The sequence below is a fragment of the Musca autumnalis genome, unplaced genomic scaffold (assembly GCF_047663935.1).
Source record: "Musca autumnalis isolate F117 unplaced genomic scaffold, ASM4766393v1 scaffold_4, whole genome shotgun sequence".
NCBI lineage: Eukaryota > Metazoa > Arthropoda > Insecta > Diptera > Muscidae > Musca > Musca autumnalis.
In genome coordinates, this window is record NW_027411977.1 from 173,139,334 (window position 1) to 173,151,602 (window position 12,269).

A 12,269-nucleotide genomic window follows, 5' to 3' on the forward strand; every position below is an offset into this window, starting at 1 on the left:
TACATATACACGCTACTGCATAGTGTTCAGAAAAAGTACTGACAGCCTAGAAACCAAGTTGCTGAAATTTTTTATTTGGTGTGTATAATTCTCATATGGGTCTTACTCGTAATGTATTAACATATCGAAGCCTCCAAACAATAGTATGCTAAGTCGACTTAGCATGTTTTCAAGTTCTTTACATTTTTATATTTAACGTTCTTTAACTTAAATTCTGTCAAATTTTGGTAATGATCGGACAATCCGAACAGAAGTTATAAACAAATATTTACTTTCATTCATATTCATAGCTGACTCTAACATTTTTCCTTCAACTTTTCCTATAAAATCATAAAATAACAAAATTAGAATAATACAATATTTATGTACATTTTTCCTCAAAATAATTTTTTTTTGTATTTTTGCTTGTACGACGTAGAATGCATATGCGCTATTATTTCAAAAAATATGTTTGCAAATAGGTACGTAACATTTTTTATAAATTGAGTGTACGAATTCAGTTAACGGTAATGAGTTAATCGCGATTTTTAAACAAAGTTGTTTACAAAAACACATTTAGAATGACGATTTTTTTCGTAATCTATGTACCAAAAATCATTGATACCCAGCAAAAAAATCATTACCAAATAATGGGTTTTTATAGTCCTTCCTCGTAGTCATATCTACTTACAAAACCCCCTACGAACCCATTATTTTAATAAGGGCATGTCGCACTGAATAACTAGCTATTCTATACCCACTAGAACTGTTTATTCTATGGTCACTAGAAGTTGAAAAATATGCTAAATAACGTATGTTCTATTTTTAGAACAGTTGAGGTGGAATTTGTTTCCAATTTCAACACACTTCACACACACTTCGATTTATAGCCGAACACACTACACATTGTGCCACGCGTACGAACATTAAGAGTTGTTTAAACACATACATGTGCAGCACCAACTGTTTTTTATATTGTCAACAAAAAACTCACGTTCCGGCGATGAGTGTTGAACACACAAACCTCGGATTTGTAGTGGGACACACACGTTCTGTGCTACCTTACTCATCACTTAGTATGGAGTGAAATAAGTGTTTTTTATACCCTACACCACTATGTGGGGAGGGTACACGCAGGAAAAAAATATGATTGATCCAACAATATTCGAAGAGCAAAATATGTATTGTAAAGGTATTATTAGATTCTGTATTTAGTATTGTGAGTCCAACAATCGTTTTGTTTTTTGCAATAAAAACAAGTGTTTTTGTCATATAAAACAATAATTTTTGTTAACTGGACAATACTATTCTCCTTTCTTCGACAGAAGAGTCTCTCGGTATTAGATATATCTTTGTTTTTATGCCGTACACTACTATATTGGGATGGTATCGTTGTCTCGACGCGCTGAATCGATCTGTAATCACGCTACAGGTCGCAATTTTGATCGGATCGTCACCAAATTTTGGGAGTTGATGGGGGTACCGGAGGGTAAGAAGCATAATATTTAGGGGTTGGAATGGGCAAAAAAAAAAAACTATTTAGAGAAAAAGTCATAATTTTTCTAAAGCGATTATCTCAGCGTCTATAAGGTATAGGGTATACCAAAAGAACAAAATGACAATGAAAGTAGAAAGTATTACCATTCTAACGATGAAAAGTATGTTGTCGTGGGTAGTCAAACAATGAAGGTATCACAATAATCACAAATAAAACCCAACTTTTCATTTTTGCGATTTTAATTATAATGACGAATATCACAGCTTTGGTTGGGAAATTTCCAAAAACAAAGCCTAACTATGAAAGTATGATATCACAATAGTCGAAAACACATCCCATATTTTAATTTTTTTTTTTTTTTGAAATCATGCTACAGTTTGCAATTTTTATGGGATCGTAACGAAATTTTTGTGTTTATTGGGAGTCCCGGATGGGAAGGAGCCTACAGATTTTGGTAATGGCTGGATATAATCGGGGGTCGGAATTTGGAGAAAAAGTCAAGGTTTTATTCCAAGGAAAATATCTCATCGTTTATGTGTATGTACACTATGAGAATCTTGTTATACTTTTTTCTTCTTTCTCATTCTTGTTGTTGTTGTTGTAACAGTGTTTTTGTTATGTTTATTTGTTCGTTCTTCTGTTCAATCTGGCTCTGGGTCTATCTCCAGTTCCAGAAAAGTGGCTGCTTCGATGGGCTGTAGCCACAGATCCACTGGAGTTAGATGGGTAGGTTTGGCGGGGCAGTTAAAAAGGTGTTGTGTGTCGTGCGGGCCCATGCCGCATACTGGGCATATGTCTTGCACGGCGCGATCGATTTCCGCCCAATACGAATTCAGGCGACTGCAATATCCCGAGCGTAGTTGAGCCAAAACAACTCTGGTTTGTCTGGCAGCTGACGCTCCTCAGCTGCGATAGATGGAGAATGTACTCCGAGTACTTTATTCACACTATAATTGCTTAAGGCCTTGGCAACTGCGTCCGTGTGAATGCTATTCAATCCTGCTTGATATGCTTGTTGATCTAGGGGTTCTCTCCTGTATCGTTGGACCTCTCCCTCTAGAGCATGGATATCCTTCCTGATCTCCCTGAATGGGCCGGGCCTACCCACAAGATGGTGATTGGGATGGCTCACACGATAACATCCAAGCAGGTACTGCAACGAAAGCATCTCATTGTGTTGCTTCACAGGAAGAATTTTTGCCTCCTCATGTAGATGGTCCACTGAAGATTTGAGGAGGCACCCTGTCGCTGTTCTCAGGGCGGCATTCTGGCAAGTTTGAATCTTTTTCCAGTTCGAATCACACAATCTCGGGGACCAGACTGGAGCCGCATAGATTACCACAGACCGACCTATCGCGTTATACGTGGCCAACAAGGTTTCTTTATCTGCACCCCAAGTGCTGGCGGCCAGGGACTTGAAGGCCTTGTTCCTACTTTTCAACTTGTCGCAGATAGCTGTGGCGTGTGCGCACGACGTGAATGTTGTGTCGAACGTGACCCCTAAAATTTTGGGGCAGTTTGTGGTCGGAATTCTGCTACCGTCGACCACGACATTCAACTCACGTCCAAACTGCGCTGTCCATGTGGTGAACAGAGTGGCTGTAGATTTTGTGGCGGAAATCTGCATATTCCTCGAATGGAAAAAGGTTGTAAGATCGGTTAAATAGTTGTTCAGTCTCTCACAGATGTCATCAGGATAGGTACCCGACGCCAGGATCGTGCAATCATCCGAATACGTCACGATCTCAATGCCGTCTGGAGGGGGTGGAATACAGAAGAGGTAGAGGTTAAACAGTTCCGGAGATATCACCCCACCTTGGGGAACTCCCTGTTTCAATCTACGGGGTTGGGACTTCTTATTCCTGAATTCCACGTACGACTGGCGTCCACACATATAGTTGACTATCCAACGTTTCAAGCTTGGCCGGAGGGTTGTCTGCTCAATGTCCTCAAACAGCGTGGAGTGCCTGACTGTATCAAAGGCTTTTGATAAGTCAAGCGCCACCATCACTGTTCTATCGCACGGCCGTCTCTGGTTGAGTCCTTTACAGATATATGTGGTAATTGCGTGCAGCGCTGTTGTCGTGCTGTGCTGCTTACGGAATCCATGTTGATGATCGGCAACTTGATAGCTATTTCTGATACTGGGGAGGAGCAAGGCCTCAAGTGTCTTTGCTACGGGCGACAAAAGCGAAATCGGTCTGTACGATTCACTTTTGCTGGCATCCTTGCCTGACTTCCGTAGTGGGACCACTCTGCCCATTTTCCAGACTTCGGGAACAACGAGGGTGGCTAGCGACAAGTCGAAGACTTTGGTTAGATACTCGACTCCCGGCTCATCCAGCTGCTTCAACATTACCATGGAGATTCCATCAGGGCCCAACGCTTTGGATGATTTAGCGTTCCTGATGGCATTGGCAACATCATCCATTGTTAATTGTGGTGGTTCATCCTCGGCAGGAAGAAATCTAATGCGACGTAATACTCTTCTCTTCGCCCTGTCACTCTCGGGATGCTCGACAAACTGTCGATTGAAATTACTTGCGCACCTCTTCGGGTCAGTCAACGTAACGTCGCCAAACGTGACTGAGGTCCTATCTTCCCTTCTTCCAGGGTTCGAGAGTGACTTAACCGTTGCCCACAATTCACCTATAACGGATTTAACCATTTGTTCCGCTTATGCTCGCCTGTTAACTTCCAGTGTCAGCTCCCTGACTCTGGGGACATTGGGGTTGATACGAAGAAGCTCATCACGCTCATTTGCTAATCCCGTCGCCTCTGCTGGGAAATTTGGTCTTACTTCGGGTATTCGACCAGCAGGGATATGGCAAGCGGCTGCAGCAGTGATGATGTCCCGGAACGTCCTTTCCGCTACCCGAACATCAGAAGGATTGGGCAATTCTCTGAAGCGGTGATTGGTGAACTCTCTGAAACTCTGCCAATCAGCTTTTTTATGATTGACGAACGTGCGGCGTTCAGAGGTGGTGAAGTCGGGTGGTCTGCTAATGGAGACAATTATGGGGAGATGGTCTGATCATCCTCCTTTGGGATTTGATGGTTGAGTTATACCGCCACAATCTGCGAAGTGTTTTTGAGAGGAAACTAATTTGTGTTTCCTATTAATATTTGTTGTTATGGTTTCTTATTCCTTATGTGGGTGCTTTGCGCAATTGAGTAGTTCTGTCTGTCTTTGTTGTCAGTTAAAGCAGCAAAACTTGACCAAGTGTTGCGCTCATCAATACTCGTACGTGACATTTATACCAAAGTTATGTGGAAAGAGTGGATGAGAATTATATAATCATATCAAACATTTCAGTAACAGTTTTTCGGGGCTGACAATAGTGTATGTAAAAATTCTAGATTATGATAGTTTCTACCATCGTCTCGAATTTTACAAAGATGATATTTTTTGTATTTGCAATTACAATGCTTGAACAAAACATATAAATTGTTGGAACAAAAAACGACGTTCTTGTTCCAAAAAAGCGAAAAGTTATATATAAGTATAAGTTGGTTTTTAGCCAAAAAGTTTGTAACGCATCGAAATAATCGTTGTAGACCTATACTTATATATACCAAAATGAATGTATAGACGAGCTGAGTCGTGCTGGCAATATGTGTCCGTGACAATTTTGATTGGATCGTCAGGAAATTTTGGGGTTGATGGGGGTTCTGGAGGGGAAAAGCCTACTGATTTTGGTGAAGGTTGGATCAGGGCTCGGGCTGCTGATCACAATTTTGATCCGATCGTCATGAAATTTTAGGGGTTGATGGGTGTCCCAGAAAGAAAGAAAGTTATTGATTGTCGAGATGGTTAGATAATATTCATGGGTCGGAATGTGCAACAAACTAATGTAGAGAAAATTTCAACGTTTTAATCTCATGTAAATATCTCCGTTTCTAACAAAAAGCAAAGCCTGCAAAGTAGGTTGGCGTAGGTGGTCAGACAATGGAGAAATCACCATAGTCGATAATACATCCAGTTGTTGGGAGTCCCAGAGATGAAGAAGGATTTTGATGTTGGTGAATTAGATATAGCCCCCATATATACATATACATATTACTTATTCACAATGGTGTAGAGCATCATATAGTCGACTTCCCCCGACTTTGATCCTTTCCTTACTGGTTCAAATTATACCTTGGTACAAATGCTATATGTAAGAAGAAGTGTTGATGAACACATCATAATATTAGGTTGCAAAGTACTTGAAAAGACGATATAGTAGACGACAGCTATAAATTACACTCACGCAAGCAAAGTGTAAAGAAGTATTAAAACAAGTAAGAATGGCGTTAAGTTCGGCCGGGCCGAACTTTTTATACCCTCCACCACGAGTTGTATTGAACTAAAATGGAACAATTAGTTTCCTTTCATTTATGACGTACGTTTCTATGGGGATGTAGGAAGACGTGGACCTATACTGATAATTCCCACCTGGAATATTTTATAACCACATGGAAGACTAAATGACATATTTCAGTAATTTCGGTGGGATACCCTCAGAATTACGAACATCGGAGGATACCGTTCTATGGGGGCTATATCGAAACGTCGACCTATACCGACGAATTTCAGTTGGAAAGGTTTTTACTACCAACGTCGACTAAATACCAAATTTCAGCAATTTCAGTGGCTGATTTTCTGTATTTTGAAGGTTGTGGTCACAAACCTTTAAAATACTGAAAATCGGGCAATATGAAGGCGTGGAGCTACACCTAAAAATTTTAGGTAGAAATTTTGTACCCCCAACGAAGACCAAATACCAAATTTCAGCAATTTCGGTGGAATATTGAGGCCATAACCTTAAAAATATCGAAAATTGGGATGTACCGTTCTATAAGAGCAAGGCGTGCACCTACACCATTTCCGTGTAATATTGAGGGCAAAACCTTCAAAATATCGAAAATTCGGATGTACCGGTCTATGGGGCTATATGAAGGCGTGGACCTCTACCGACAAATTTAGAGGGGAAAGATGGTGGAGGCTATAAAAATAACAAAATAGCGATAAGAGGAAATAAACGCATGGGACGACATTACTGCTGCCTTAGCCACCGCAGCGCCCTTGGACGCTTGTTGTGAGCACAAACACAATCTCACTTGTGATGACTTAGCAAACCAATCGTTACGAAATCGCTACGAAATTCGGACGCTACGTCCGATGTCGGATCCGAAATCGAAAAAAGTTTTCTTTGATACTTTTTTATTGACCAATTTTTCTTTATTAGGTTTTTTATTGGGAGATTGTAATTTTAAACCTTTCTAATAATTTTCACTGTTGTTATCATTTTATAGTTAGTTATAGTAGAACAATGTAAACTTTGTGTGCGAATATGTTGAGTCTGTCAGCAATAACTTGAATTATTATGTATTGCATTTATATTTAAAATATTTAAAAATTGTATATGCGAATTTTATAACCAACCTACATCGTATAGAAATCGGAACGAAATCTGAACGATTTTAGGATTGCTGGGGAGTTTCAATCTAACTTGATCATCCCAAAACCGGGTTTAGCCAAAAACGTCATTTTCGGTTAACGGAAAACCGGTTATTTGTGTCGGTTAACTGGTATTAAAAATAGTAACATTTTTAATATTTCATTACAATTGTATTCTTGAAAGTAAACTAAACATAACTAACACAAGGTATGGCAAAATTGTAAATGTCAGATAAGTTTAAATTTGAAAAATATTTTGTATAAATTGTAGAGTTATGCCAATCTAGTTCAATTGAACGATCCAGTTCAATACGCAGTTCCAATGGCCCACATCGTTTGTGTGAAAATATATCACACGTTATGGCATGTTCACACGAGCGTTTCAAGTACGTTGTTGGTTCGTCGATCAACGTATACGGATTATGCCTTGTTCATACTAAGGCTAATTCGCTCTCTATTCGTTGTACGAACCCAAATTGCTTCATTTCCCATATAAAATTTTGAGAACGAACAACAATTTTTGTACTTTGCTCACTTTAAATTACTCTCCGAACGACGATAAAATATGTCCCATCTCTAACAACTGAGAACATTTATCGAAATAAATTCATTATGACAGGAAATATACAAAATTTAAAAATTTATTACAAAACAAAAACATTTTTAGAAAAACTGCAAAACATGAATGAATGAAAAGTAAACGGATTAGCGACTCGTATACATTCAAATCATAGCAAATTTTGTCTTCTCTTTAATTGCAGTTGCATTTCTTGTCCACTGTTTCAAATTCGCGTACAAATCTAGAAACAAAAATGAAATGCCTGCCTGATAGTCTGTATACCAAAAAGTTATTTTGGTAGGTCTCTCTCGTTAATTTTGAAAATAGAAAAATTAAAAAATGTTCTGAAAGCACTAAAATTGTGAGAAAAAATAGAAAACTTGATTGAAAAAAATATAATTTAATAATAAATAGATATCTGAAAGAACGACAAATATTTTTTCAGTTCATATAATTGGATAAAAATGGGTAAATTCCCGGAAATTTACCCAAAATGTTGGTAGAAACTATATAACATGCAATGCTCAATTTAGAGGAGAAAACGCGGTGGATTAGCAAATTTTAGCTTCAATATAAATAAAATGATTTATTTCACGTATGAAAACGTAGGTTTCTTGAAAAAGTAGGTTTCTTGAAAATAGGTTTGAGGTCGCTGGAAATTCATTGAGAAGCTGTTTCAATCCTTTGTTTTTTGAAATAAAAAAACACATGTTTATTAGGGCTTCATTTTTTTTAAACTTATCAAAATACCACACCATAATAACAAATTGTGTATCGCCTCTATAAGAGGTGTTTTAGTGTGCGGCACGTCGTTCGGACTTGGAGGACGTTACATGTCATTGATATGACGAAGTTTTTATGGGAAATAGTTTTTGTTCCGATGAATATATTTTTCTTCAAAAAATATATATCCCTAATATTCACAGAAATAAATATATAAAATGTCGTATGGAATTTGACACTAACATTACAGTCCAGTTCAGTCAGCTGGGTATTGCTGCTATAGCAATAAAAGGTATACCTTTTATTGTTCTACCATAAATGCAAATAAATAAATAAAATTAATCTAAAAATCACAGTCTTTCTTAATACTAGCTATTACAGTGGTTGAATACGACTAAGTTATTTCTAAGGTGTAAACCGTGTTGCCCGGTTTTTGGACACGCTAGTTTGAAATTACAATCTTCTAATAAAAAAAGGCTTAAAAAGAAAAATTGGTCAATAAAAAGGCGCCAGAGAAATCGTACAGAAATCTTTATGAAGATTCCGAAGGTACATTCGTTTTTTATACGACATTATTCCCAAATCGTTAAGAAATCTGTACGAAGAGTTGGAAGAAAAATTCTCCTTTCGAATTTCCCACTGATTTTCATCCGACTTCGTTCGGAAATCGATCCTATTTCGTTCCGAAATTATGTCAACCACATCATACAACTTTGGTTAAGATATCGTTACGATTTCGGATCCGACATTGGACGTAGCGTCCGAATTTGGTACCGATTTTGTTATGATGTCGGTACGATTGGTTTGATGGGCAGACAGTGGCTGCAGAGAGAGAGAGAGTAAATCTCGTGCATGTGACTCACACAAACAGAGCGGTTGCATTTGTAGTGCTTAGTAATCCCTGCAATATGGCCAGTGTTCCCAAATACATTAAGGGCAGTGATGCCAGATAAGTTTGGTAAAAAATTATCAATTTATTATTATTATTATTATTATTTATTAATAGATATGAATTCAAAATTATTGTACATGTTACAAATTGCATTAAAAATATCTATGATATATTTGGCTAGCAAAATGCTGTAAGCCTTTTTATAAGCATGTGATAAATTAGTGTACTTAATATACAATAGGTTGTGATTGATTTTTAAACATTAAATTCATTTAATATTAATTTTCGAGATATTTATACAAAGATTCAAAATTCGAGCCATTTAAAATCCTACAAACTTCGTTCAATGAAAGATTTACTTTATTAAAACAAGCGATCCTATATTCTCTGTATATAGGACAAACACCAATGAAATGTAACGTATTTTCCAATTCGTTCATATTGCACATAGTACAGATGCCATCTGCATCGTTTCTGAAGCTCCGTGCATTTAGATCTAGCAAACCCCCTCGAACTTTAATTATTAAACTAGTCGCACGAGTGGAAAGTTCAGCTGTTTTTATAGGCGTTACATCATAACTCAGTTGACCATATAAATCGTGATGTTGAGAGTTTGAAGCGGCTAGATAAAAGTTTTGGCGTTCTACGGTAAACAGTTTTTGTATTATTTCTTTAGAATAATAACAAATAGGGACAGTGTCATCCGGGGGATTGAACTGAATGGAAGAGCAAATACTGGACCAATCTCCTGCCCAGCCGATATTTAGATTAAGAATTTCCTCCGCTAATATTCGTGGTAACCTTTGATTGTTAAGACGTAGAACTTTGCTTACATAGTCAAAATGTAGTTTTAAAGAGCTTCCAAACAATGTATTCCAGCCAGTCTCAATATGGAGCATATATGTGGGTGTGTTTTCAGGTAAAAATAAAATTCTTTTTATAAAGTAGCGAAACAATTTTTCAACGTCGTCGTATTTTCTATAGCCCCATACTTGCGCAGCATATAGCATTATAGATTTAGAACAAGCATCAAATATTTTTAGTTTGTTATTACGAGTAATGTTTTTGTTGGCAATATATTTAGACCATGTTGAGTTTATGGCAATTTTGGACACTGAAAGTTTGTTTTTTAAATGTCGACTAAAAGATAAATTGTAGGTTATATCTACTCCGAGATATTTATAAGAATTGACAATCTCAATTTCATCATCACCGAAATACCAGTTTAAATGTCTAGAAATCCTTGTACCTTTTCGAAATACAATTATTTTCGACTTCGTAAGATTGACAGTAAGACTCCACATTAGACAGTATTCGCGAAATACATTGATCATCTCTTGTAAGTCATGTGGCGTGTTCGAAAGTATGACAATGTCATCAGGATATAACAAAATTTTGATATTTGAATTTGCAATATTAACACCTCCTGGAAGGATATTCGGTAGATCATTCAAATATAATGAAAATAATAATGGGCTGAGAATACAACCTTGCCTTACGCCAGATTGTACTGGGAAACTAGAGGAGAATTTATTGCGATCCCAAATCTTACTTTCTGCCGTCTCGTACATACCATTTAAAATTCTTACAATTTTAGAAGACAATCCCATGTTCGATAATTTATAGAACAAACTGTTTCTCGGTATAAAATCAAATGCCGATGAAAAATCTACAAAGAATGCATATGTATGTTTGTTTTTGTGATTGTTAAGTGTGACAACATTGGTTAGATTAAAGATGTTATCAACCGTAGAGTAATTTTTTCTAAAACCAGCTTGATATTCGTTTAATATGTTGTTTCTACTAACCCAGTTTGTCAAACGATTAAGTAATTCTCATCACCTACTATTCGGCCATTGACAATGATTCCACCGACATCATCAATTATATTTAACAGTTTTCTTCCCTGAGAAATAATTGTTTTATCTTTTGATTGTCTGTGCTCACTGACAAAAGGTAAGCCACTTAAGATATTTGCATCTAGCAGTTGTTCTTCGCCAATTCGTGCATTAAAGTCGCCAATTACGCAAAAATGTGTGGGGTTCAAATGTTTTAAAAAATGTTATACGATGGTATAAAGTGGAATAGATCTCCATTAAACGAGGCCGATAATACAACATATTCAAAAACATTTATAAATTTAAGTTGAAATTTATCACGAACCTCTTTCTTAAAACCGTAAAGACAACCTCCACGAGCGCGACCAGCTCTATGTATTTTGACAGCATCAACCCACTGAATGCAATAATTTTGGAAAAAAGAATTGAAATTATGCTGTTTGTTTTGAACAACATGAGTTTCAAATAGAAAGAAAATGTCAAAATTGTTTAAATATTTTTTTATTTTTGCCTTATTAAGGCGAAGGCCATTTATAGTGATATTTAATTAATTCTCTTTATAAAATTACCAAAGTTTAATGAATTTTCCAGATTGGCAACATTGTAGGACAATAAATGGCATCGATCGTATTGCTGTTGATTGATATGATTATTAATATTACGGTTCTTATTACTAACATTATGCATAACGTCGAAAGAGCTGCCACATTCAGCAAGGATGTTCAACAAAAATTTGGCATCATAATCAGACTGGGCCATTAATTTATTATTATACCATGTGAACCTCTTATCATTGATGTATATGCAGAATTCACCAAGACGTATTTTTAATTCTTTTTTATTTACTAACGATTTCGCAACTTGTCTCAGGTTATAGCGAGTATTCTGTTCCTCGTTAGTGTAATCCTTGTGAATATAAATTTGATGTTCACTTAGTTTGCCTTTGCCGGATAGAATCGTTTGAGCTTGGCTAATGGTGTTTAAGGTAAAAATAAACGATTTACCTGACGATATCATTCTGCTTTGGGATATTTGTATATCAACATTTAATTCCTTCTTGCAGATGCCTATAAATTTGTTTATTCCAGCATGTGAAGTTGTGCAAGATAAACCGCTCACAACGATATTAGTGGAACGAGATTTGCGATCCACGATTTCCAATCGCTTGGACAGTAACTGTATGTCATTTTTCAACAGCTCGTTTTCTTGTTTCAGTTCCTCTATTTCAGAACGTAGTGAATTTACGTCATCTTTCTTTGCTACGTCACTCAATTTTTCATCTAGGATCTCACAAAGCTTATTCCATGAGAATACATCTTGGTTACTAGTAACGGACA

The 12,269-nt window shown here is 36.8% G+C and overlaps 1 protein-coding gene across 2 annotated transcripts in view; it reads left to right on the plus strand.

Annotated features, from left to right (window-relative positions):
- Chs2 (Chitin synthase 2) overlaps positions 1–12,269 on the plus strand; it is a 209,350-nt gene that overhangs the window by 77,398 nt on the left and 119,683 nt on the right. The gene's annotated exons all lie outside the window — the stretch shown is intronic.